This window comes from Physeter macrocephalus, unplaced genomic scaffold (assembly GCF_002837175.3).
Source record: "Physeter macrocephalus isolate SW-GA unplaced genomic scaffold, ASM283717v5 random_119, whole genome shotgun sequence".
NCBI lineage: Eukaryota > Metazoa > Chordata > Mammalia > Artiodactyla > Physeteridae > Physeter > Physeter macrocephalus.
The window spans coordinates 45,267-73,071 of record NW_021145406.1 but is presented as its reverse complement, the minus strand read 5'-3'; the positions used below and the strand labels follow the sequence as shown (position 1 = coordinate 73,071).

The following is a 27,805-nucleotide window of genomic DNA, read 5'->3' as shown; positions in this document are numbered from 1 at the left end:
ACAATGTTGTGTTAGTTTCAGGTGTATAACGAAGTGAATCAGTTATACGTATACATCTATCCACTTTTTTTTTTAGATTCTTTTCCCATATAGCCCATTACAGAGTATTGAGTAGAGTTCCCTGTGCTCTACAGTAGGTCCTTATTATGCACCATCATTTCTTAAGCCAGCTCCCTTTCCATGGAGTTTTGCATTCTAACCATGAAACACTGGGAGCAAACAGTACCTCAGTGAGTCTCCCGGTATGTAGGTTTTCATGCGAATAGGCTTTCAAATTCCCCGAAGCAGAATTGCCTGGTCAAGGAGTGTTTTCCTTTTATTGTCAGTAGCTACTGCTCAATTGCTCTACATAAAGGTAGGACCAATCGACACTCCCACTTACAGCGTGGGCGCACGAGGCAGTGGTTTTTAACCTTAAAACCCCAGGCAAGGAAGAGCTTTTTTTTTTTTTTTTTTTTTTTTTTTTTTTTTTTTTAGGAAGAGCTTTTAAGTAAGATGAAAATCTGGAGAAAACCGGGTGAGAGCCTTTCTACTGCATAGGGCAGCTCTAGCAGAGTTCCTGGCCAGACGTCTCCCATTAGGGGCCCACTCGAACACGACCAAGGGGGCCACCCCTGATTCCTCCATACTGGTTGTGGCCTGAAAGATTCCTTCCTGGTGGGGATGGGGGACAGCAGCTGCCTGCCCCCTCCTCTGTCAGCTTGTTTATCACCGAGTATCTGAGAAGCACCAGGAACTTTAAAATGACACCAGGACTTATAAGATTACAAAATAATTTTGCCAAGTAAGGACATTATTTTTAGAGAGGTACCATTCTGGGACTTCCCTGGCGGGCCAGTGGTTAAGACTCCGCGCTTCCAACGCAGGGGGCGCGGGTTCGATCCCTGGGCAGGGAACTGAGATCCCACATGCCACGCAGCCAAAAATAAAAATAAAATAAAAACATAAAGAGGTACCATTCACAGACATCACCGGGGGTTGGGGGAAAAGAGGGATGGGGAGTTAGTGTTGAGTGTTTGGGGTGATGAGGATGGTCTGGAAACGGGTGGTGGCGCCAGTTGCACAGCGCTGTGCGTACACTAAAGGCCGTCAAAGTACACTTAAAAATAATTAAGTGTTATGTTATAAATAACTAACCGCACACGCAGAAAAGCTGCAATTCCCCGTGGCCATCCTCTCGTGAACGAAAGGACACTAAGAAATAGGAAAGGTCTAATCTAAGAATAAAAAGAGAATAAACAGAGCTTGTAGAACGACTTGCTCCCTTAACCATGTGGTTCTCATTTCACCTTGAACTGGTGGGGGCCTGGCGGTGCCAGGTGCTGAGCAGCCCGCTGGGATGCGGGAGCCAGGGCAGGAGGCCTTGAAGGCTGGAGACAGTAGGAGCTTGGGCTGGGCCTGCAGGGGCTCCAGGGTCTGGAAAAGATCCTGGCTCCAACTTAGGAGGCCTGGGGCTAAGCTACTCCACGTCCCGAGGCGCTGGGCCCACCCTTAGCTGTCTTATATCTCTGTGTTTAAACAAGAAGCCTGTCCCCGGCTTGCTGCTGGATGTTTTGGGAGCCTGGTATGAGTGAAGCAAGCAGTGACCTGGGTGTGCTCTTCATCACCACATTCCTGTGTCCCCAGCGGCTCACTTTGCAAAAACAGCATTTGCCCACCCCTGTCTAGAAGCCGGTGAGCAGAGCAGGTATCTGTTTGAAACTACTTGGTGGCTCCTAGCAGATGCCTCTCCTGGGGCTTGAGGGATCTGAAACACCTCCCAGAGATGTCGCTTGGGCCTCTGCATGGCCACCCGGCCTCTCCGGGGTGCTAGGTGTGTTACCAGTGCAAACCATCATCCCAAACTGTGCATTGTCAGGCAACCCGTGCTGTTGGTCTCAGTGCTTTAGAGCACACGTGCTTGCTCTTCTGGGCCAGGGTTGCAAGCTCCTGAGCCTTGTGCTGTGTCCGGCCTCAGGCTCTGACTTTTTTCACGGGCCTCTCTCCATGTGTGGGGTTTGTGGTCCTCACCCTACTTGCAGAGAGAGAAGAGCCAGTCCTGGGAAAGACCGTGACCCTCGATTGAGTCCATGGCCACAGAGCCCCCTGACCTGGCCCAGTGCATCCCAGACAGCTGATGACGAGAGAACCAGCTCATGACTGTCAGGGCAGGAAGCTGCTTCAAGCTGTGTCACTCACCCTCGTTTCACAGTCGAAGTCCAGATTCCAGGAGGCGAGGTGGCCAGCTGGCACTTGAACCTGGTCTGTGTGCTCCCCCGGGCCCTAAACGCTCTGGTTGGTGCATTTTAAATCTTCGAGGGTGTTTGTTATAAGAAGACTCTAAAGCTGCGGGTTCAGAGTGGACGGAAACACCGCCGACCTTCCCCACAGACGTGCCTCTCTGAAAGCCCTCGTCAGAGCTTCAAGCCAGGCCCTGGCCTCCCAGCCACCTGTGATGAGTTTCCATTTGACTCACGGCTGTCAGGAAGGTGGCACGGCTCACCGTATTCACTGGGCGCCGTGACTGCCGAGCTGACACAGCTCTCGTGTGGGCGGCGAGCGTATGCTTCCCATTAAGAAAATTGCTAATTTTGAAACGAGCTCCGAATGGAATTTTTTTTGCTTTTACTAAAATTAAGAAAATAATAATAAAACCACCCGCCCAAACACCCCAAGTTTAAAAGAAGAAAGAAAGAAAGAAAAAGGAAAAAAATGTAACGTCAACCCAGAAAAAAACCTCTGTTATTCAGCCTGGTCTCAGAACTCAGCAGAGCCACACGGACAGAAGGAAGAAGCTCTCAGTGAGGCGAGGTTAAGCTCACCATCCTCCATCCTTCTGGAGCGGTGGTACCTCATCCTTGTCTCTGCCTCCCTAGCGAGAGAAAGCTCAGGCAGAAGCAGCTTCACACACAAGCGAACTGTGCTGTTTGCCTCTGAGAATTCCCAGCGGCCGCATGAGATCACTGGAGAAATCCCGCGGTGGCTGCAGAATCAGGGCTGCCTTGCCGAGTGAGTCTTGTTTGGAGCGCTTGAGTCCTAAAGAGATCCTTGATAGTGTCAGGAGGTTATCATCAATGCTCACCCAGACGGAGCAGGGGTGGGGCTTTGAGGGCCCCGCTCCAGACCTGCAGGGGTCTGAGGCCGATGGCGGGTCCAGGCCGGCCAAGATGTGAGATGGCCTCTCGGGTCCCCCGCGGTCCAGTGTATGATGCGGATGGGACCTGGGATGCCGCCTGCACCCCGGAGCCCGGCCTCCATCAGTGCTGAGGCACAGCATTCGTGGACAGGCCTTGGGTTTGACAGTACTTTTACCGCATCCAGTAGCCAGATGGCCTAAACAACCCGTCGTGGTACGGGTATGTAAATATTTTCCGTCATTATCATGGTGCTGCCGTGTTGACATTAACGAGGATGAAGAATTTTGCTCGCCACAATCAAGCACCACTCAGGCCACAGGAGGGTCTGAAAAGCTGGCCCTCTGCCATGGAGGGGACAGATTTCGGGGCAAGCTTGCTCTCCTCTTGCTGCCTCCTGCCAAACACCGATTCCCTCACCCAGAGACCCTGGGGAGACTTCCTCTCAGAGCTTTCGGCCAGGACAAGGAATGATTCTCATCACGAACAGTATGTTTTTCACTGTTAGCAGAGCTCTGTGGCCAGCGTATTTCCCTCTTTGCTTTGCCCACTAGGAAGCCCACAACTAAGAGTTGTTGTTGTTGTTGTTTTTTACTCATTTGCATGTAGATTGTCCTCAGTTAGGAGTTTCTGCATAGAGGATCATGTGAGGTGTCTTAGGGGCCAGGCTGGAAAGCGAGGTGTACATCCCTCTCTGCACAGAACTAATCACACAGTCCCACTAAGAATCCAGGGGCCAAAAGTGTAATTTAGGAAGAGGAAATTGGACCACACTGGATTTCCACAGGGGATGTTGTGGAAGGAACAAATTCAAATGAAGGACACAGAGATAAGAGGTGAGGTTCCAAGGGGACAGAGGTAAGGATTCCAATGTGTGTGTGTCTGCCTTGTAAACTAGATGCAAGTCATTTGGACTTTGTTCAGTGTTTTGGATTCTGTTTCAGTGTTGCTTTCCCTTCTGCCAAAACTATAGCATTGCAGAATGTTGGAGCTGAATGGAGAGGCCTTATTATTGTGTTTTTAATTTTTAAGAAATTTTATTGGAGTATAGTTGATTTACAATGTTATGTTAGTTTCAGGTGTACAGCAAAGTGATTCAGTTATACATAGACATATATTCATTCTTTTTCAGATTCTTTTTCCATATAGGTCATTACAGAACACTGAGTAGAGTTCCCTGTGCTATATAGTACATCCTTGTTGGTTATCTATTTTATATCTAGTCGTGTGTGTATGTTAATCCCAAGCTCCTAATTTATCCCTCCCCATCATGTTTCCCCTTTGATAACCACAAGTTTGTTTTCGAAATCTGTGAGTCTGTTTCTGTTTTCTAAATAAGTTGATTCATATCATTTTTAAAAAATTAGATTCTACATATGAGTGATATCATATGAGGCTTGTCTTTCTCTGTTTGACTTACTTCACTTAGTATGATAATTGTGAGGTCCATCCATGTTGCTGCAAATGGCATGATTTCGTTCTTTTTTATGGCTGAGTAATATTCTATTGTATATATGTACCACATCTTCTTTAATCCATTCCTCTGTCAGTGGACATTTAGGCTGCTTCCATGTCTTGGCTATTGTAAATAGTGCTGCAATGAACATTGGAGTGCATGCATCCTTTCCAGTTATGGTTTTCTCTGGATATATGCTCAGGAGTGGGATTGCTGGGTCCTATGGTAGTTCTATTTTTAGTTTTTTAAGGAACCCCCATACTGCTCTCCATAGTGGCTGAACCAATTTACATTCCCACCAACAGTTCAGGAGGGTTCCCTTTTCTCCACACCTGGAGAGGCCTTTTAAACATCAGCCTCGCACTGTACAGATGGGAAAGTGAGGCCCAGAGAGGGAAACTGACTTACCAAGAGTCAGCCAGCTAGATCTTTGCTGTCAGCCCTCACACCTGGACTTGTGACCCCACACACAGGGGGTTCCATCGACACCTCTGTGCGCACTGTACAAGCCCCTGCTCTGGAGAGGACGAGTGAAAGTCATGTGATTAAGTGACAGCTTGAATTGATCAACTGACGGCCTGGTTAGTCTATTGGATCACTGGAGAAATCCCACAGCCTTCCCAGCAGCTCTTTGAAACTCAGCGCAAGGCTTGACTTCAGCATTTATTCCATTGGGATTTGGGGAGTGGAAAATTAGTCTCTTCCTCAGACTCATTCAAGCAGTGACTTCTCTTAGTGACTCATATGTGAGAGTGTGAAAAATCTTCACAAGTCTCAAATTAGGAATAGAAATTTCCCCAAAACCCAGGAGAGAGCTTGACCACTGGGTCAGTGTTCTGTTGCTGCGACAAAGTACTCCCCCGCTTAGTGGCTGAAAGCACCATTTATTTGTTCATGATGTGGCAGTTCGGACAGGGCTTGGTGGGGACGGCTCATCTCTGCTCCGCTGGTGTCAGCTGGGACGGCTTGACTTGGGGGTGGAAGATGCATTTCCACCATGGCCCGGCTCCCATGGCTGGTAGCTGGGTAGAGGAGCTTGGCTGTATCAGCTGAGGCACTGGTTCCCCTCCGAGTCTGTGTCTTCAGTGCTTAGCCGGGCCTTCCCAAGGCTCGGGTCCTAACCCGGCACAGTGTCACTCCCTGCCTGTCTACCCCTTGCCGTCCTGTTGGTTAAACCAGGTCATCGGGCCGGACTGGATTCAAAGGACAGGGACTCCACAGGGCCCTGGCCCACTGGAGGCCACCCAAGTAACCATCCGGCACAGACGCTCTGGGAAGAGCTCTTTGCAAAAGAGGCCAGGTGATGCACTTACGCTAACCTGCCGAGGCCCGGCTCCACTCTTGCATGCCTCCGGAGCGCCCAGGCTTCCAGAAGCCGTTCTGTGGGAGAAACTCCAGCCAGACCCCAGCGGTCCCCTCCCTCCAGGAGGCTGCAGCGCTTGCCGTCTGCTTTGTATCGCTAATGGCTGCGCCTCTTATTACATAATCTGTTATTCTGGGCTGCACCAGGCCCTGGTTACTTGTCAAAAGTTTCTAAAAACCAGCTGTATCAGCTCCAGGCAACTGGGGGTGCTGCCCCTCCCTCGTAGTATTAGTCACTCTGTACTTAGCTAAATTTAACTTTTTATCATCCAAATGATATTTTTGTGGGCTTGGGATTTTACATAATGCTACCAACTGCCGCAGGCTAAGAATTTCTGCTTTTTGTTATGCGTGTGTGTGCGTGTGTGCGCGTGTGTGTGTGCGTATGTGTGTGTTGGGTGTTTTCCCCCCATGAACTTTTACAGGCTCAAGGCAGCACTGTTCAGCTCCTCTCCCTGCACTGCCCTCCCAGGCCTGGGTATGTTCTGCAGGCTCTGTTTTGCCTTTTGCCAGCTGGGGGAAAATCGCTCCTAACAGCTTTCTAATGGCCCCCGCTAAGGCTTCCTTTCTCACTTGAGGTCTCTCCACTTTGAAGGTCTCTGAGGGTTTCCCTGCTGCCTTCAGAGAGAGAAGCTCAGGTTCAGAACCGAGTGTGTTGAGAAAGCAGAGAGAAGGATCCGGAGGGGGGCGTGGCTGGAAAGGGACAAGAAAGAAGAAACCCAGCCACCCCACCCAGGGGTGGGGTCCAGGATGCAGGCTCTTCCTCTGGGCTTGGGGGCGGGGGGGACGGAGAACTCAGGGCTGTGGAGGCTGAGCCGGGAGCCTGGCCTCTCCTTTGGGGAGGTTCTGGAGCGGGACACGGGGATGTGGGGACGCAGCGTGGCCATCCTAACTTTCCCGGAGCTCCCACCGCTCAGAAACGGTGGCTCACCAGGGGTCTCGTGTGTTCCACACTGTGACCGTGCATGGGAGGTGCCTACCGCCATTTTCCAGGTGGCGAAACCGAGGATCGGGTCACAGGGTAGCAAACAGCAGCAGCATTAATTACAGCGGCAGCAAACACTGGGTGCTTACTGTGTGCCAGGCACAGTGCTGAGCACTTGCTTTCCTGAGCTCATGGGTCCTTTGCGGTGGTCCCATGAACTAGGCAGCAGTGTCAGTGCCCTCTTTCAGATGAGGAAACGGAGTCCAGAGGGGTTAAGCAGCGGGCTTGAGGCCACAGAGCCAAGAGATGGCAGAGCCAGACGTCAAAACCCGTCCACCTAGGGCGCCTCCCTCCGCTAAGCCGCTTTCCAGGGGCAGGCTGCCGACAGACGGCAGAGATGGGCCTTGGACTGGGCCCTGTGCTCCTTCCAGAGCATCACTAAGCTGATTCCGGCCTCATCTAGTTGTCAGGTTTCCTCCTGCCAGCTGCCTGTAAAATGCAGCAGGGTGTACATTATGTCTAGGCGTCTCTGGGAGAATTAACCTGACCCTGGAGAGAGGAACCAGGTGCTGGGGAACAGGGACGAGAAACTCACTCTCATGCCAGAGGGGTTAAGCAGCGGGCTTGAGGCCACAGAGCCAAGAGATGGCAGAGCCAGACGTCAAAACCCGTCCACCTAGGGCGCCTCCCTCCGCTAAGCCGCTTTCCAGGGGCAGGCTGCCGACAGACGGCAGAGATGGGCCTTGGACTGGGCCCTGTGCTCCTTCCAGAGCATCACTAAGCTGATTCCGGCCTCATCTAGTTGTCAGGTTTCCTCCTGCCAGCTGCCTGTAAAATGCAGCAGGGTGTACATTATGTCTAGGCGTCTCTGGGAGAATTAACCTGACCCTGGAGAGAGGAACCAGGTGCTGGGGAACAGGGACGAGAGAGAAACTCACTCTCATGCTTTTTAAAATCTTTTCAGAAATACAGATGTTTACTTGTTTTAAATTATTTTATTAAAAATTAGGAACTCCTGGGGCTTCCCTGGTGGCGCAGTGGTTGAGAGTCCGCCTGCCAATGCAAGGGACGCGGGTTCGTGATACAGATGTTTACTTGTTTTAAATTATTTTATTAAAAATTAGGAACTCCTGGGGCTTCCCTGGTGGCGCAGTGGTTGAGAGTCCGCCTGCCAATGCAAGGGACACGGGTTCGTGCCCCGGTCCGGGAAGATCCCACATGCCGCGGAGCGGCTGGGCCCGTGAGCCATGGCCGCTGAGCCTGCGCGTCCGATGCCTGTGCTCCGCGACGGGAGAGGCCACAACAGCGAGAGGCCCGCGTACCGAAAAAAAAAAAAATTAGGAACTCCTGGAGACTTCTCTGGCGGTCCAGTGATTAAGACTCTGCACTTCCACTGCAGGGGGCACAGTTTCAATCCCTGGTCAGGGAACTAAGATCCCACCTGCCGGGCGGTGTGGCCAAAAAAAAAAAAAAATTAGGAACTCCCAGGTATGTACCTAAATGAAACACATACATCCACACAAACACTTGTGCACCAATGTTCCTAGCAGCACAATTCTTAATAGCCCCAAAGTGGAAACAACCCAAGTGTCTGTTAACAAATGAATCGATAAACAAAACACAGTTGATCCACCCAATGCAGTGTTGTTCGGCCACAAAAAAGAATGAAGCACTGACGCAGGCTACAATGTGGATGAACCTTGAAAACACGATGAGAAGTGCAAGAAGTCCGACACAAAAGGCCACGTACTGTATGATCCCATTTATGCGAAATGTCCAGAATAGACAAATCTGTAGAGACAGAACGCAGATGGTGTTGGCCAGGGGCTGGAGGGAGGGGGTGTGGGGAGTGAGTGCTAATAGGTATGGGATTTCTTTCGGGGGGGTGATGAAGACATTCTGGAACTAGAGAGATGTGATGGTTGTACAACTTTGTGAACGTACTGAAGGCCACTGAATTGTATACTTTCAAAGGGTGAATTCTGTGGCATGAGAATTACATCTTAATAAATCAAAAAATTAGGAGCCAAGCCTTCAGATGGAATCGAAAGCTGGGCTGCCCCCGCCTGTTGCCAGCAACCTGGACAACTTGCTTGGGTACCACTGCCATTTGCATCCGTCCTTCTCTGCCCATTCTTTAGCCACTTGCCTCCTGGTCTCCATGTCAACGGGGGTTGGAAACAAGAGTGTTCAACTCCAGCCGTGCTCCCCACTCATTTGGAACTTACACCTTCAACCAGGGCCAGCCTGAAACATGGGGATGTCTGGGCAAGCTAGTAATTTGGCACCCCCATCAAACCAGTATTCTTTAAATGTTTGTTTGACATTTATTTAGTGGGGATGAGGAGAGACTGATATTCTATTAATAGAAATTATGTAGAGAAACAGATTCACTTACTAATTCATGTCCATTGACTAAAACAGTTAGGGATCCGAAAACTTTTCAGGAAAGCAATTCTGACTTTTATGGTTCTTATCTTCAAAGGTTGGGGTGTTTTTTTTTTTTTTCTTTTCTTCTTTTTTTTTTTTTAACCCTCCTGCAATTTTGCAAATCATTCAGGTTGCATATTGAAGATGTAGATTTAAAACTGAAAGGAGAGGATCTAATGTATAAAGTGATGACTACAGTTGACAACACTGTATTGTATAAGGGAGATTTACTAAAAGAGTAGAACTTAAGTGTTCTCACCACAAAAAACAAAAAACAAATATGCAGTAATAGAGTAATAAACTCAATGGTGGGAATCCTTTCACAATGCATACGTCTTTCAAATAATCACGCTATGCACTTTATTTTTTTTATTGAAGTATGATTGATTTACAATGTTGTCTTAGTTTCAGGTGTGCAGCAGAGTGATTCAGTTATACGTATATATTATTTTTCAGATTCTTTTCCATCATAGGTTATTATAAGATATTGAGTTTAGTTCCCTGGGCTGTACAGTAGGTCCTTGTTGTTTATCTCTTTTATATATAGTCATGTATATGTTAATCCCAAACTCCTAATTTATCCCTCCCCCCTTCCCCTTTGATAACCATAGGTTTGTTTTCTATATCTGTGGTTCTATTTCTGTTTTATAAATAAGTTCATTCATATCATTTTTTTTTAGATTCCACATGTAAGCGATGTCATATTTGTCTTTCTTTGTCTGACTTACTTCACTTAGTATGATAATCTCTAGGTCCATCTGTGTTGCTGCAAGTGGCATTATTTCATTCTTTTTATGGCTATACACTCTAAGTGTACCAAGATTTTATTTGTTGATTATACGTCAGTAGAAATGGGGGAAGAACTCAAAGGAATAAAATGTTTTTGTTCCTGGTAAACAGCAACACACTGTGCATTATTTAGTTCCAGAACCTCATCCCACCCCACAGCCCCCCATGACCACAGCTACAGGTGTGCATGGAACATGCCTACAGCAAATCTCAGCACAGAATTGTGTTCTATTTTGATTTTTCATTCCCCTAAAGGGAGTGGGTTGATTTGCTTTTCGCCTTTTGTGTGAGAGGTCACGGGAGGAAACCTGAGTCCTCTGGCAGCATCTTCCTACTTTATTCCAGTGTCGTTTTGCCCCCCTGCCCCTAGAGCTCTGTCCCCCGAGGAGCTGTGTTGCTCCTTAAGTTGGCCCTGCATTCACTTTTTGGATTTTAAATGCTTTTGTGTCAGAAAGATCATTTCCCTGCCGCGCACCCCTGTGTGAAGAGCGCGCATCCTTTCTTGCAGCCACTGCTGATCTCATCCTGTCGGGCGTGAGTCACCGTTGACCTTCTCACCCCGGGGGGGGGGCGGCGCAGTGGAGGGGAGTGGGGCCGGTTTGCAGAAGCCAGCTCGCCCTTGACTGGCGTGTTGCCGTGGCAGACCCCTAACCCTCTCGGTGGGTTTCCTGACCCCTCAAATGGGGAGACTGCCACTGACCTCACAGAGGGGTTGGAGGTGTTGTGATGAAAGCTAAGAAACAGAACAGAGGAGAAGCCGTTCAGAGGCAGGGCGTGTGAGGGCGAGCTGGGGGTTCTGGTGGGACGGAGCAGGGAAGCTGGCGGGGCTCACGTGCCCGGCGGGGACCTGGAACCTGGGACTCCTGGGGTGTTTTGTTCTTTGGGGGTCAAGCATGTCCGTGCAGGGCAGAGATGGAGCTTCAACCCCTGCAGCCCCATCCCAAAGAGGAATTTGCAGAATTGGCGGTGGCTTCCCGGGAGGGAGCATGGGACTGCGCTGGGGTGGGCGGCGTGCGAAAAGCCAGTCTCTGTCGCTTGCAGCCACACCTCCCACTGCTGTGCCGTCACTGGTTATCTTTTCACCTCCCTAGTTCGCTTCTCTTCCTCCTATGAACTCTCACCGTCTGTGCCCTCACTCTGCAGTTTGTCACTTTTGTTTTTCCGAGCCACCATGAAATGCTCCTCTTCTTTTACTTCTACCTCTAGTGTCCCTAGCTGCCCCGGTGCCTGGCCTCAGCCCCTGGGGTAGGGTTGCTCTGGAGTTGGGAATCGGTTCCTGGAACATTTAGGGCTTCTATAGCAGCAGGGGGCTGCCTTCCAGTCATGGTCACTGGAAGGCCTCCTGGGCTGCTGTCTGCCTCCTGGGCACCGTACCGGGGGTGCACATGTGTCAGACAAACAAGAATGGGTGTTGAGCTGTACACAGGGTTCACGGGAGCATCTCGGGTCCCGATGGGGGCCCTGGATTGGGTGGCGGCTTTCGTGGTGCCTGTGCATGTTCTGTCCTCTTGTAGTCTGATTGCACCTGGGACTCCCTGGAAATCTGTTTCTCCACCTTTTTCATTTTGTTGTGAGCGCTTGTCTCTGGCCTCTGGGTATCTGGTGGAGGTGGGCCTCCAGTCCCGTATTGCCCAAGTTCAGGGGCTTGATTGACAGGTGAGAGTCACCTGCATCGCCCCGCTGACCGTGACCCTGCCCCAGGCATCCAGATGCTGGTGGCTGCTTACCGAGAACTCTGGGCTGATGTGTCAGGCCCCCCGCCCACCCCCCATCTCCCACCTGCCTCCCCTCTGCAGCCTGAGGTCCTGAGGTCCCGCAGTCCCAAAGGTTGATGGGTGAAGACCTCAGGTTTGAGGCTGAGAGCTCCGAGCTGGACTTCTGAGATAAGAAAGCTTCCCGCGTGTGCTGGGGCTGTGGGTTCCGGGTCCTTGAGAAAGCCTCTCGCGTGTGCTGGGGCTGTGGGTTCCGGGTCCTTGAGAAAGCCTCCCGCGTGTGCTGGGGCTGTGGGTTCCGGGTCCTTGAGAAAGCCTCCCGCGTGTGCCGGGGCTGTGGGTTCCGGGTCCTTGAGAAAGCCTCTCGCGTGTGCTGGGGCTGTGGGTTCCGGGTCCTTGAGAAAGCCTCCCGCGTGTGCTGGGGCTGTGGGCTCCGGGTCCTTGAGAAAGCCTCCCGCGTGTGCTGGGGCTGTGGGTTCTGGTTCCTTGAGAAAGCCTCCCGCGTGTGCTGGGGCTATGGGTTCCGGTTCCTTGAGCAGTCTTCTTAAGCAGAGGGAACCCTGGGCAGTGTCGGGTGTATCAGCCTCCAGGAGTGCGTCCTGGACTGCGTCCCTTTTGTCAAATGAAGACTCCTTTAGCCAGGCACCCCTGGTCCTGCCCTCTGGGCACATCTGGATTGCTTTGGCGTTGCTCAGGAGGAGGCCTGGCTTCGTCGATTTCCCAGTGGGCGCTGAGTGATCAGAGCCCCCAGGCGTCTCACCCCTCCCCCGCTGAGCTTCCCCCTGCAGGATGCTGGCACGGGGCGTCCTGGTCCCCGGCTTCCTTCTGTGGGCCTTGAGAGCAGGACATGAGCGGTGCCTTCCCACGCAGACCCGCGGGTTAGGACCGCCCACCAGCGTTGGAGTTTGCTGGGGGCAGGGGCTCAGTTGCCGTTTCCTCTTCCTTAAACATCTGACTTTATCTGATGTACGTGGGGTAAATCGTATTAATCGATCCTGCTTCTTGCAAATATTGACTCCTTCTTGCAAATATTGATTCCTCTTCACCAAGTAGGAAGGACTGATGTTCTTTCCCTGGTAGCTTTGGATTCCCCGGGTGGCCTGTGTTTCTCTCCTCTGTATAGGGCGCCCTGGGGTGCCTGTCTTCTCTTGGCTCCCCTGTGTCAGCCTGGCCCTCCCCACCCCAGCCAACGGGACAGAACAAGAGTTTGGGGGCTCCCCAGCCTGGGTGCTGCCTTGCCGTTTCCCACAAGTCATGGTCAGTGACACGGAAACAACCATGTGTGTGTTTTCAGGTAACCACCTCCCTGGATGAAACTGAAGCCTGGGGCTGTGGTATGCTGGGTCCTCTGTGGAGTCAGGACAGTGGCTGAATCTCCCAGGTGCCGGGCTTCCTGTCCATCCCATTCCATTGCATATCCTGGGTCTTAGGCACAGGTCTCGCTCTCTCCTCTTTTGTCACACCAAGGCCTTTGGTGGGCAGAGCAGTTGAAGTGATGTTGCCTTTTCCTTTCCTAAATTTCAATGAGCCCTTCTCCCTGTGTACCAGTCGGCTAGTTTGAGTTTTCGAGGCATGGAGGGTGGGCGTTCCATCCCAGGAAACTAACCTGGGCGGGGAGGGAGCACTGGGGTCGGTAGCTGCGGCTGTCTCCACCAGGCTATGAATTGTAACAGCCCTGGCTCTGCTAAGCACACAATGACCTGGGCAGAAGCCCTTACAATAGCTGTTTCACACGAGGAAGCCGAGGCTCAGAGGTGGCAGGTATCTGGCTCAAGGTCACACAGCTAGTCAGTGCTGGGCTTGGAGCTGGACCCCAAGTCTAGATCCCCAAGCACATGGCATGATTTTCCAAATGCAGCTGGACTTCCCCATGGGCTGGGGGGACTGTCTCCAGGTGAGTCCCCGGCCTCCTCTCCTCCCTGGGAAAACGGGGCACAACAGACAAGGCCTCAGCCATGGGGGCCCTCACTGCTGGGTTTCCACCTCGGCGCTATGGGCCGTCTCCTCTAATTGCTCGTTCTTTTTAGTTGCCGTGAAAAGGCCTCCAAGTGCTAAGAAGGGAGAGTGCTATGTTGTATTTTTTGTTCTGTTGTTTTGCGTCAATTCTTTCCCAGGTGTCTCAGCCGGGTATTGGGAGTGGGGCTGCCATGGGAACACGGGCCCTGACCCTCAGCCTCTCCGTGGTCACTCGCTGTCCTGCTGGCCAGGGGGCCTGGTGGGCCCTCCTCTGAGCTCTGACATCAGCTCACGTTGGTTGGAGGGGCCCTGCCTCGACAGAGCCTTCGTTTCCTGTTTCTTCTTCTACAGGAAGGGGGTTCTTGTCCTTCCTGACGACCTCATGCCCAGGTTCTGTGGTGTGAGAGATGGCGGCCTTTCAGCCCACCTTATCTGCACATCCTCACTTAGAACTCCTCAGCTTCACTCGTTTACCCAGCGAACATTTACTCAGTACCTAGTGTGGACCGGGTACCGTCCCAGGTGCCCGAGTTGCAGGCGTGACTCCGCCTGTGTGGAGTTTATGCCCTGGTGTTGGCCCAGCACCCGCTCTGCACTCTCACCTCTGCTCTTTGCATATGCTGTTCCAGCGTCCCGAGGTTCCCTGTCCTCGCCTCTGCTCTACGTCCCCTGGTGGGGACGGTCTCAGTCACCCCCTACCTGCCTCTGAGCTCTTCCCGGGAGTTTGTGGCCGTGTGGGACATCGAGACCACTGGGCCCTGGATGTCAAGAGTTGAGGGTGGCGTGGAGAGAGGCGGCCCTTCTGAGATGGGAAATCACCTCCTCATCTCCTCCGCAGGGGGCTGGGGAGGAAAAGGCTGAAGGAGCAAGGTTTATTTTTAGAGAAGCTCCTTGCTTCAGAGGAGCATGGAGCCCTTCCTTCCAGGAGGTGGGGGGCTGTGGAGGGCAGGCAGGGTGCAGCTGGCCTTGTTGTCTCAGATCAGCCTGGCTGTCCTCTGTATCCGCTCAACCTGACGCAGGAGCTGTCCATCCGCAGAGGGTTTGCCTCTGAGAGGGGATCCCAGGCCGGAGAGCATCTGTCCTCAGCGCCTCCTCCCCAGAGCTGAGGACGTTTGCCATCCTGAGCAGGTGAGCAGAGCTTCTAGCGTGTCCTTGGGGTAGGGGCTCGGCGGAAGGGAAGGGTCCCGGGCCCAGGCTCAGAGTCGGTCACTTCCTTCCTGACTCCCCGGCTCGCGGGGAGGGGTGCTTCCTGCCGTTGTCTCCGCTGAGGCCTCGGCAAGGTCACTGTCTCCTGAGGGGGAAGGGGGCTGAAGACAAGGGCAGGACCTCAGACCACAGTGGCCACTGACACACTTTTCGTCCCCACCACTGCGCTGGCCTCCCCACCTCCCCTTGGGCCCCTGGATGGAGACTGAGGGAGGGGTGAGGCTTCTTTCCTTCACCTGTGGGAGCTTCACCCCTCTCAGCACCCCAGCCCCACGTGGTAGGGTTGGCCGGCCGCTCCCTGGGCTGTAGGTCTGATGGGTGGCCTGTTAGGGGCCTTGGCCAGCGAGGGAGGCCGTGTGCACCCGTACAGAGGGCAGGAGCAAAGACTGGGGCTTGTCCTGTGTTCCTTCGAGGTCCCCCCATGGCGCTTGGGAGGCAGCTGGGTGGGATCTGACGTCCCCCATGTCCCCTCCTGACCTCTTGCATCCATAGTCCGTTTCCTAACATGGTGCCTTGGCACCTGGCCAGCCCTGCCCAGGACTCAGATAGAACACGGAGGGGGCTTCCACCCAGATTGCTCGACCCTCCCCTTCTTTCTAGGCTCTTAGGCCCTCTCTCGCGGCCCGTGAGCAATGCCCGCCGAAGTCTGGTCCTTCCACCTCCCCAGTTCTTCCTCTTCTCAAGAGCCCCAGATCCCCACTCCCTGGGCTCGCCCTCTTGGCCTCAGTGACGCACATCTTCCCGAGAGCGTACTTCTTCTTCATCCAAGTGGCAGGAGCTGCATTTCTCCGGCTTTGTTTCTGGTCTCTGCCCTCAGTCACTTGTGGACGTTCGCCCAGGCACCTTTCAGAGAGCCAGGCTTGAGGGCCCTCAGTTCGAGGGCTCTGGGATCGGCAGGGCAGGGCGAGCGGTTGGCCTGGCCTCGGTGGTCCGGGCCAGGGCTCCTCTGGAGCTCTGTCCGCAGGCCCCCGGCACTGCAGCCCCCTTCTGGCTGCCTTCTGTTCACTTTTCCCCCATGTCTGCCTTTCCCTGGTTCTAAGGAAGAGCCCACCGCTTGCGTTTTCCTTCTTGTGCTTCCCTCGCGACCGGTGTCCAGTGCACTAATTGACCTGTGTTTATAACCTCATCTTGCCCGGCAAGGAGGCACCTGGAAGCATCTGCTTATGAACTGACCCCACAGCCTCCCAGGGACCAGACCAGGTCTGTGTCATTTCCTTGCTTTGTTCCTCCACATACTTCCTAAGGCGCGAACCTGCCTAGAATAATCCCTTTCATTCACAGAGACGGTGTCCAGAGCTTGGAAGTCTCAGAGGGACTCCTGGGATGACGTCTTTCAAGCTGGAGGGTTGTATGGCCTGAGACTGTTCATCTTAGCTGCGTGATCGAACCCACAAACAATCAAAATGTATTCATTCAACATGCATTTAGTGAGTAGCTGCTGTTCCGGGAGCTGGGTATAAAGGAGTGATAAAATATTTAAAATTCTGGCCCTCCTGGGCTTATGGTCTAGCGGGGGTAGACATGCAATATGCAAGTATGCAGTAAAATATATAAGTACGTCAGATGGTGATCAAAGCTAAATAAACAAGGGAAGGGAAGGCCTCTCAAGTCAGGAACATTTAAGCAAAGGCCTGAAGGAGGCGAGGGAGAGAATGGGGAGGTTATCCCAGGCAGAGGAGACAGCCTGTGCAAAGGCCCAGAGGCAGGAGCTCATCCGGGATGTTCAAGAAATCTGAGTGGGTAGAAGAATGGCAGGGGAGGAGGCTGGAGAAATATGAGAGCCCACATCTATCAGGACCTTGCACTCCTGTCTGGACTTTCACCTTGACTCTGAGTGAGATGTGATGCTACTCTAGGGTTTGACCAGAGAAGGGCCAGGATCCGACTTGTGCTTTAAAAGGATGGTTTCTGGCTACTGTGTTGAGAACAGACTGGATGGGGTGAAGGGAGGAAGCAGGGAGACCAGCAGGGGCACGGATGCAGCATGTGAGGTGGTAGGCGCTGGACCAGGGTGCCAGCGGTGGAGGTGATGAGGGAGTTGGGCTCCAGGTACGTTTTAAAGGTAGAGCTGGAAGGAATCACTGAGGAATTAGGCAATCCTCGTTGTGTGGACTTTTAAAAACAGGTTCTCATGAGCTTGGAAGGACCTAAGAGATCGTCCAGTCCAACCTTTTCACTTAACCTACGGGGTAACTGAGGCCCAGTAAAGGAAGTCACTTGTCCAAAGTCACACAGCAAGCTGGTTAGTGGCAGAGCCAAGACTTGAGTTTTTGACCCCATGTTTTTGTAGCTGAACTGATGGACAGCTGTGGGAGGAGACCTGCAGAGGTCTGAGGTCCCGAGGGAAGCAGGGCTGGCCCCCAACAACTGCAGCTGAGCATGGGATTCTGGCAGATTCCATTGGCTGGCAGGAACCCGGGACATTGTAAACTGACATTTATGGGTGCTGTGTGCCTTTAATGGCTCTCTCCGGGCTGACATTTTGACCTCAGTTGGGCAGAGGTCTTGATGGTCATGTCTGAGCTCTTGGGAAGATCAGAGACAATGCTCCTGTGCATGTTTTTGAAGATTTTATTGAGCTTCTGTTAAGTGCCAGCCCAGAGACAAGACGACCTTGCTCTGGAGGACCTAATAGTTTGGGGAGACGGACAGGTGAACCAAGGATGCCCCCGTGATCGTGGGCAGTCAGGCCCGTGCAGGAGCTGTCCACGCTTGGGATCTCTGTCCGAGCACGGGCGCTAAACAGCCGCTGCAGCCACCAGATACCCCAGGGAACACAAGCCAGAGGCCTTTTGTACACCAAGGTGGTCTGCTTAAACCCATGATTCATCTCTTATAATAGAGGGGGCAAGGAGAGTCGGTGGGGGCTGGCATCTCATTGCCCTACAGACGTGTCACCGAGCACAGGCTTCACTTAAACTGTGAGGACCCAGGTGCACTCCCTGAGAGGCAACCTTTCATTGCTGGCACTTCCCATGTGCTTTTTTGTGCAGGGCGCTGGGCTGGTAACTTTTCTTTAGTCTGCAAGCCAGCTCTAATGGCCAGCTTTAAGGTCACTGGTGACCCTTGAGATACAGAACGAGGCTGTGAAGCTCCCAGCTCAGCTTGGAAAGAGCTCCTCCCTCAGGCTCTTCCGTGTGAGGGTTGCCCGGGGAAGATAAAGAGAGATTTTGCTTTCACTCTCTATGGAGAAGCTGGATCTATAGGCCAAAGGGGGGAAAACTCCAGTTAGACTTTTCTTTTAGCCTTTTAACTTGATCTGTCCCATCACAACAGCGGTACTCTTGAGGCCAACTTGGAATTGCTTCCACGGGGTGATTTACGGGCTGTCTCCAGAAGTGGTTCTTGTGCCCTTGGGTCTGATTAGCGCCCTGGCGGCCACAGGTGATCCCAGGACAGGGCTGATGAGAACGTGGTGCCCAGACGGGGGAGATCCGGCAGACCACTGAAGTGAGGCTTGAGCCTCAGTGGGCTGGTATCAGGCCAGCCCCTGTCCTTTTGCTGGCATCTTCCTCGGAGGCTAGAGGAGTGGGGAGATGGCAAGGAAAAAACAAGCACCCAGACAGGCTCCCTCCAGCGCACAAGCCGTTTAGTCCCCGCCTGCCCTGGGCTGCAGCACCTGGAGACGGAGGGGAACCCTTGCTAGCGTCCCTGGGGTGACTCTCAGGACCGGACCCATTCTCCAGGACGGCCGAGGTCGGGCACTGCGCTCAGGGTGTGCCCACGTCGGTGGTGGATTTCAGGATCCACATCTCCTCTCCTGGCGCCAGTTTCCCTGAGAAAAGGGAGTCCGTTGGCTTGTCCCCCGCAGCATGCTTTCCAGGATGTGGGTTCCCAGACGGGAGGAGCTGCCTTAAGTCGGGTGATCATTTGACTAACACGTGTTAAGCACCTTCTGTGTGCGCGAGCTGTGCCATGTGCTGGAGGTGAAAATAAATCAGAGTTGTGCTTTGAGGGGCTTGGAAGGAGAGCCACGCCTCCTTCTCCTTCCCTCAGTCACTTCTTGCCTCCAGTTCGCCTACAAGTTATAAATACTCTGGGGAAGTATGTCGCACTCACTCCCTGGTACCTCCCTGTGCATAAGCTTATTCAGTGGACCCAAGAAGCAGGCCAGGGCGGCGAGGATGAGAGGAGGTGGCAGTGGGGAGCCGGCATTCCAGCAGGAGGACTCCTCCAACATCGCACATTGCCCCGGGGCCAGCCCTGTCCCCGAGACATGTGCTTCACTCCCATCGCAAGGGGACATATGAGGTCATGGGCATGTTTTCTTGAACCTTTAAAGCATCTTGCAAAGATGACCTAGTTTTGAAAAGACTGTGACCGGAAGAAAGAGAGACAATGAGAAAAGCAGTGTAGAGCACCCCGCCCAGCTCCTGGCACTTAGTAGTTGCTCAGTAAATCAGTGTTCCTTTCCTAACACAAGGAAACAAATCCGTCAGAGTCGGCCGAGGCTCCCAGGGCCTGCGATGCCTTGGGATGAGGGCTGTGCCCCGGCCAGCAGAGCTGTCTGATCAGTGTCTGCGTGGGGTGCAGGGTATGCGGGAGAGTGGCTCCTTCCATCTGTGGAATAGGGAAAGGCTTCTGGAACCAAGCCCTTCAGAGTTATGGCAGCACAGCACGAAGGAGGGTGTTTGAGGACATAGCTGCCCAAGGTGAGGCAGGCTGGGCCTCAGTCTTCTCCCACACAGAAGACTGGCCAGTGCTAGGCCAGCTCCTAAGTCTCGTGTGTGACACAGGAGGTAAGGGACAGACCTGGCTTGCAGAACCTGAAAGCCAGCAGAATGCCAGGTGTGGCGACCCTGGTGCCCAGACTGCCCTTCCAGCAGGCAGAGGGGACTCCCTTGCTCTGGCTCTCCAAGCACCTGGGCTTACACACCTCTGTGCAAACTGGGTTTGCACCGTTTTCTTTTTAAACAACTCAATGGAGATATAATTCATATAGCGTATAATTCATCCATTAAAAGTGTACAATTCAATGGTATTTTGTATATTCACAGACTTGTTCAGCCATCACCACGGTCAGGTTTAGAGCATGTCCATCATCCTCGCAAAGAAACCCCACGCCCTCTTAGCTATCACTTCCCTCCCCCAGCCTCGGGCAACCACTCATCCGCTTTCTGTCACTATGGATTTGCCTATTCCGGACATTTCGTATAAATGGAATCCTACAACACGTGGCCTTCAGTGACTGGCTTCTTTCACTCATGATAATGTTTTCAAGGCTCAACCACGTGGTAGCCTGAATCGGTACTTCACTCCCTTTTACCGGAGAATAACATTCCATTGTGTGGATGGACCCTCATTCATCTATCCGTTCATCAGTTGATAGGCATTTACATTTTTCCCACTTCTTTCTTTTTAGCCACACCTTGCAGCATGCGGGATCTTAGTTCCCCGACCAGGGATCGAACCCATGTCCCCCTGCAGTGGAAGCGTGGAGTCCTAACCACTGGACTGCCAGGGAATTCCCCCCACTTCTTGATTATTGTGAATAATGCTACTGTGAACATTCACGTATACATTTTTGTGTGGACCTACGTTTCATTTCCTTTGAGTGTATCCCTAGGAGGAGAATTGCTGGGTCATATGCTAACTCTATGCTTAACGTTTTGAGGAACTGCCAGACTATTCCAAGGCGGCTGTCAATTTTTCAGTGCACACTGTTTTATAATGATTGTCGTGCAGAACTGTGTAGTGTGGTGGTTAATGCAGGCTCCAGAACCAAGCTACCTGGGTTTAGAACCTGGCTGGGAGACTTGGACAGGTCCCTTCACCTTTCTCAGCCTCAGTTTCCTCATCTGTAAAACGGGGACAAGATTAGTGCTCACTGCATGTTGTCATGGGGATTATATGAGAATATCTACAAAGTGCTTGGTGAGGGCTGTGTCTATGTTCGCTGTTATAAGTATTTCCCTCTAGATTGCAGGTGCTGGGCACATAGTAGGTACCCTGTGATGTTTTAAAGGCTGCAGAATTTGCTTTTTTGGGAGTGCCCCCTTTTCCAGTGCTTTCGATTCTTCTGATAACCCCTGGGAAAGCCGTCTAGGCTGTCAATGTCTTGTACCCTGGGAATCTCTCTTCGCCTGGAGGGCCTGGCACAGCGCCTTGTGAGGTTGGGGGTGGCCCCTGGACTTGCTTCACCTCCAAGAGGCACTTAAACCTTAAAGCCAGGGACACAGGGAGCATTCGGAGCCAGGTCTCCGGGATCGGGAGCAGTTTGGTTAATTCAGAAGCTGGCGAGGCAAGACCCAACCCCGTGCCAGCAGCCCCCATTCCTCGGCACCCCGGCTCCTGCTCTATGATCAGCCACTGGGAAGGAGGGTGCGCCCCTGGCGGGAGCCCCACAGAGAATCAGCTCAGTGACTGGAAGGTGTCATCGGGGCTCCTGTGCTGCAGGTGTGGCCTGGGGTCCCTGGCGCCTCGCCAGCTCCCAGGTGCAGAGACGGGCCTGCTCCCTCACCTGGTTGTGGTCCTGCTGCCAGAGCCCTGGCAGAGCAGCAGCTCCTCAGTCTGGCAGCGCTGGGTATTCTCCGAGGACTAGGAGTGCCGGGCAGCCCGCCTGCTGTCCACGTGGGGAGGCAGAGCCCGAGGGCACCCGGGCTTATCGTTTGCCTGGATTGCTGAAGGGCGTCCTGCTATAGGGTTCCATACTTTAGAACAAAGCTGGGGTGGGTGGCGCAAAAATGACAGCTCTGGGTGAGCGTGAAGGAGGGAATCAGTTTACTCTCTCATCTGGCACATGTTTACTATGCCAGGCAGTGGGTAACAGTGAGGGAGGAGAACTCTCCATCTGGGATCAGACACGTGTCAGAGCGTGTAATACATCAGTAAAGAGAGGCACAGAGTGCAGCCGGAGCAGGGAGCAGGCAGTGGCCGACTGCCTGATCAGGAAGATTTCATAGAAAATGGGACATTTCTGTTGGGTTTTGAAGGATGCACGGGAGTTTACCAGGAGAGAAGGGGGAAGGGCACAGAGAACAGCAGGAGCCAGTGCCTTTAGTACTCAAAGTGCGTGGTATGTTTGGGGAATGGGAGAAGTCCTAAGTGTCAGAAGTGCGGGTCAAGGGTGGTGAGTTGGAGGTCAGGCCGGGAAAGGGGCTGGACCCTGTAAAAGTCCAGCCAACACACACACACCAAGGACCTCCCAGCAGGGAAGGAAGCAGCTGGGAAGCTCTACCTACAGAGTTGAGACAAACCTCATTTTAAACCCAGCTCCATCACTACTGCAAAGTGGTCTTGAGAAGATTGGGGGTTCAGCTTCCCAGAGGCTTCATGTTGTCATCTGTGGAATGGTCAGGTCGAATCTACCTTGCTCAGCAGCCAGGATTAAATGGCACCTATGTGGGACATTCTGTGATCACTCCACAACCTGGGGTTCTTTCCCTCCTTGTGGGGAGGTGCTTCTAGAGCCCTGGCCCTGCCCCAGAGAGACCTGGGATGGGCCAGGGCTCACAGGAGGGAGGGACGGACAGGGAGTCAGATGTAAGTCAGGACTGGCGGCTAGAGCTCCAGGCAGGGAGGGGGTGTCAGGGACCAGCCCAGAGGCCCCGTCATAGAAGCAGGGGCAGCATGAGATCAGAAAGCTCCTCCCTGTTGGGAGCAGTGACAGGTCAGAGAACACCCCAGGCAGGCCACAGCCACAGCCACAAGGTTGGTGAGTGAGTCTTCTGAATCTCATGTGCTCAAAAGCTCTGCCCAGGGCTTCCCTCGCGGTGCAGTGGTTGAGAGTCCGCCTGTCGATGCAGGGGACACGGGTTCGTGCCCCAGTCCGGGAAGATCCCACGTGCCGCAGAGCGGCTGGGCCCGTGAGCCATGGCCGCTGAGCCTGCGCGTCCGGAGCCTGTGCTCCGCAACGGGAGAGGCCACAACAGTGAGAGGCCCGCGTACTGCCAAAAAAAAAAAAAAAAAAAAAAAAAAAAAAAGCTCTGCCCTTCAGATGTGTGATTGGGTCCAGCCCCTTTCCCAGTCTGAGGTCCAGCTCACCACCCTTGACCCCGCACTTCTGCCACCTGGGACTTCTCCCATTCCCCATACATACCATGCACTTTGAGTACTAAAGGCATTGGCTCCTGCTGTTCCCTGTGCCTTTCCCCCTTCTCTCCTGGTAAACTCCTGTGCATCCTTCAAAGCCCAATTGAAATGCCCCCTCTTCAGTGAAATCTTCCCCATCAGGCAGTTATCCACCGCCTTCTCTCTGCTCTGGCTGCACTGTGCCTCCCTCTGTTGATGCACTATGCGCTGTTAATGTGTTTGTCCCGCATCCCGGATGGCGAGTTCTTCCAGGACTCTGAAGCTGGGGAGGAGGAGCCACCCACTGGTTCCCCCACGGTCCCAGCTTCTTCCCTGACCAGCCAGGTTGTCTTCGAGTCATCCTCCCTTCCAGGAGGTGAGAAGTGGCCGGGTCAGCAGGAGACGGTGCATACACTTCCATGGTGAGCCCTGTACCTGTGTCCAGGTGCGAGGGGGTGAGCCAGGAGGGAGACGCCCTGCAACCTTGGTGTGGAGGGTGACCTGCTTTTTGTGAGTGTGTGCTCGGGAGCGAGCGGAGCCCTCGTGCCTTCTCCCTGTGACTCTCCATTCTTCTCTGACGTCAGCATTAACATGCTGACGTCCATCGGGAAACCGCGTCACCTTCGTTCTCCCCATAGCCCGGCAGCTGTGAGGTATCATTTTGGACTTGTCCACCGCATCACTGCAGAGGACCGCGGCCAGCAGGGAAAGAGAGATTATGTTGTTCCCATCTGGCTTCGGCTGCCTTCCCGGCCCCGTCCAGCTGTTCCCTGTTACCCACGGCCCAGCGGCAGATGTGGGGAGTGAGGTCAGCCGGGAGCTGGAGACCTGTCTGTCATCTTCACATGAATGTCTTCAAGGCTATTTCTGGCCTCGCCATTATCCCCACGGCTTTGGGGGATAAATATAGACACGGATTGAAAAGCCCCAGTGGCAGGCAGGCAGCGCTGGAGAGCATGCGGACGGGGTGCTTGGCTATAAATAAGTCTGCTAGAACACCTCCCCAGCCACGCTGTGCTGTGCGGAAAGACAGATTTCCTTGCCGGCTCCCTCCCAAAGCACGCTTGTGCCTGGGCGAGGGAGGGAGGGTCTGTGGGAGGAGAGGGAAGGAAGATGCTGGTCTGTGGGGACCTTGCACAACGGGGCGGCCTGCTGGGGGTGGTTCTCCCTTAGCACTCTCTAGTGGCTTATAAAGGGGACCAGCTGGTGGCCCCAGCAAGAGTCCTAGGGCAGTCGCACGTTGGGGGGCAGTGTGTTGTACCCGGAACAGCATCCTCAGCCCCCACTTCCCCAGCATCCTCAGGCCTGGTTCCTGCTGCAGCCCGGCCAGCAGACAGGGGCTGGGCCTGGGTGGTCTGGGGGCCCCTGCCCGCGGGGCAGCTCCACTGCTTTCTCAAGCTGCCGTCTGCCTCCTTTTTCTGCTTCCCCCCTGCTTCCCCCTCCTGACGAGAGCCCGGCGTTGTTTATCTTCCGGTTCCCCAGTGCTCAGCCACGGCCGGCGCCTAGTGACCCCGTTTAGGCTCAAGTGGCAGTGGGTGGGAGTCGGTGGTCCCTGGCCCCTCCCTGCTCCCCCCTGCTCATGCCCGCCTTCCTCCATCTGCCTCCTTCCCGTCTCCGACCGCCCCCTCCAAGGCTGCAGCGGATACCTGGGCTGGCGCTGAGCAAGGACCAGGATGCGTGCCCAAGTGACACTTTTCATGCGAAAGGATAGGCGTCAGTACGCTGGCGAGAATCCTGTGACGTCCCCGTGAATAAAATATCGTTGCTGTGCAGTCACCAGTCGTGGGAAGTGATTTCCTCGAGCCCATTCCCCTCCGTGGCCTCAGTGAACAAAGACCCCCTATCCCCACCCCGGAGCGTGTGCGCAGTCCCGGTGCAAGGACGGGACGGTTATTAATCCTGTGAACATCACCCCTGCGGATGGGCTGTGGGCAACCCTGCCTGTCCCGCGGACGAGGGGTCTGCACCCCTGCCCCACGGTCATTCCTGGTGCTTTAGGGCTTCGAGAACAAAGGGAACCACAGGGCCACTTTGGCGTCTCGAGTGGGCAGCAAGTGTGTGGACCCGTCGTCCAGCCCGGGGTGTGGGCTCGGAGCAGGGGTTGCAGAGGTGAGTCGGGTCTGGTCTCCAGTCTCAAGAGCTCACTGGCCAGCGGATGAGACTGGTTCAACAGGCAGTGGTGGTGCTGGTGATACGAGCCTGATGGGATGGGGGGGCTCCTCCTGAGGCTCAGAGCCCACAGAGGAGGCTCTCAGAGGCTCCGACACGGAGGCTGGACTTTGTAGAATGCCAGGTTCACCCAACCCGGGAGGTGGGGGAGGGCCTTCCCAGCAGAGGGAACAGGCTGTGCAAAGGCACAGAGGCCAGAGGATGCCCTGTGGGGATGGGGGCTCTGTTGGGAGCACAGGCTGAGCCCAGGGAAGGAGCCAGATTGGGGTTAAGGAGCGTGGATGTTGTCTTGGAAGCCAAGGGGGAGCACTGAGGGGCTCAAATCAGAGGGCTGTCACCCTCTGATGTGTGTATTAGAAAAGGCTTCATCTGACTTCAGGGAGATGACAGGTTGGAGGCAGAGGGTAGCGGGGGACAGGCTGGTGGCAGCATCACGGTGTCTTGGTTTGTTGAGTACCTGAAAGATTTTCTTTTTTTAAGCCTTGTATTTTCTTTTCTTCCTTTTTAAAAATTTATTTATTTATTTATTTTCGGCCACGTTGGGTCTTCGTTGCTGCGCGTGGGCTTCTCTTGCTGCGGAGCACGGGCTCTAGGCACCCGGGCTTCTGTAGTTGTGGCTCGCAGGCTCTAGAGCGCAGGCTCAGTAGTTGTGGCACACGGGCTTAGTTGCTCCACGGCGTGTGGGATCTTCCCGGACCAGGGTTCGAACCCGTGTCCCCTGAATTGGCAGGCAGATCCTTAACCACTGCGCCACCAGGGAAGTCCAATTTTTTTGTTTTTAACCGAGCCTGTAAAATCCGGGATGTACGTATGTGGGTGCGTGCCTGAGAAACTCGGGTATCGAAAGATGGCAGGGCCGGGCAAGGAGCCATCCATTGGTTGACTTGCTCAGGTCCCCTTGTCACCAGAGAGGTGACTTTGTCCATCAAGCTTGGCCGCTGCCAGCAGCCCGGGTCTGGAGCCGAGATAACTGCTTCCCTAGGGCCTTAGCCCATGACCCGGGTTTCCCTCTCCAGGCTCCAACCCCGAATCAGCCGGTTGGTTGTAAGAGGATGTTGGTGTTTGGCTCCCAGCATCCCCTCCCCGCCAGCCACATTCCCCTCCTCAGCCTAATACTGATGCTATGCGGTGAGTTCCAGCACCCTGAAAAACAAGTGACTTAAAAAGTGCCGTGTGATGGAAAGATAAACACGTTTGCTTAAGTGAACCACAGAGCCCAGAAGTTAAATCTGGTCATGTAAATGTTTTCATGTATTTATGATTCTGCAGGTATACATTAGTAAATAGAAGAAAGGAGAGGTTGTGTGGCCTTGACCTTGCCTTCACAGAAAGGCGTGGTATTTGTTAAGAACTGTGTGAGTCCGAAGTCCAACACTGCCCCGAAGCCCCAGCCTTCCTGGATTGAGAAGGTCAGAGGCAGGAGCCTCCTAAAGGGCATTGAAGGCCAAGCCCTTCATTTCTCAGACGGGGAATAAAGAAAAACTTTCTCTGCTCCACACTTCCGACACCAAATGTGTGGGTTTTCCAGACCAAGCAGTTTTCCAGTTCTCTGTGGGCACCAGCTGGGTGTCCTTCCAGTCAATTCAGTTCTGACGTTAACTTCCCGGGGTTAGTGAAGACCCCTTCGGTTAAAGGCTCAGTCCCACCAGACTGCCCCCGCAGACTCCAGTCACACGTAGTGGGTCCCCGGTTACCCACCCCTGACTGGGCTACACATTGGGGGTTCCCACCCTCCCCCACCTCAGGTTCGGTAATTTGCTGGAAGTTCACAGAACTCGGGACATTTACTTACATTTACTGGCTTATTATAAAGGATGTGATAAAGGATACAGATGAACGGCCAGAGGAAGAGGTATATAGGGTGAGGTCCGGAAGGGTCCCAAGCACAGGAGCCTCTCTGTCCCCGTGGAGCTGGGTGAGGGGACATGTGTCCCGAGGCAGACAGAGGACTTGGTGGCAGAGCCTGGTCCTTTTGCCCCCTCTAAGGTCTGTCCTGGGGCCCATGGAAGTCACTCCCTTCCCTGCCCAGGAAGATGGAAAGCTGACAGCTTGGTCTACAGGGACCCCAGAGGCGTTCCCTTGCCCTCTCTGTGCTGCCTTGTCCCCTGCCCCCTGCCCCCTGATGGACCAGCGTCGCAGGCCGACCTGGCTCCCACATTGGTTCCTCACCCACCTGCTTCCCCTCGTACCTCTTTTTTTTTTTTTTTTTTAATTTTCTGTCTTACACAACTTTATTCTATTGTTTGACTGCAGCATCTGGGTAAGGAGCACACTTTTCTTCTTGGCTAGCGTTTCTCTTTGAGCTCTCGCATGGCACGCGGGATCTTAGTTCCCCAACCAGGGATAGAACCCACGCCCCCTGAAGTGGAAGCTCGGAGTCCTAACCACTGGACCGCCAGGGAAGTGTCCCCCTCGTACCTCTTGAACCCCAGCGGGACAGGTGGCCGGGTGAAGTTCCTGAGCCTTGGGGTCAGACAGGTACGAGCCCTGTGGCCTTGGACAGGTGCCACATCAGTCACTCTCTGCAAAATGGAAATCATAAAATGTCACCTCCTAGGGGTGGTGTGAGGATGAAATAAAATGAGCCCCGGCAGGTGGGGGTCCTTTCTTGCCTGTTTCTGCTGTCTTCTGAAGGAAGTGTTTCAGATCCCCTGCACCGACAGGGAGAGTGAGGCTC

The 27,805-nt window shown here is 53.7% G+C and overlaps 1 long non-coding RNA gene across 5 annotated transcripts in view; it reads left to right on the top strand.

The window, feature by feature from the left end:
* The window catches only part of LOC114484882 (uncharacterized), a 92,824-nt gene that overhangs the window by 21,410 nt on the left and 43,609 nt on the right, over positions 1-27,805 (top strand). For 3 of the 5 annotated variants that reach the window (XR_008616551.1, XR_008616552.1, XR_003678252.2), the window contains exons 2-4: positions 14,722-14,871; positions 16,090-16,149; positions 16,231-16,376. This is a non-coding gene — a long non-coding RNA (uncharacterized lncRNA). The remainder of the gene's footprint in view (positions 1-14,721; positions 14,872-16,089; positions 16,150-16,230; positions 16,377-27,805) is intronic. The other 2 variants (XR_008616550.1, XR_008616549.1) reach the window with 2 other exon arrangements.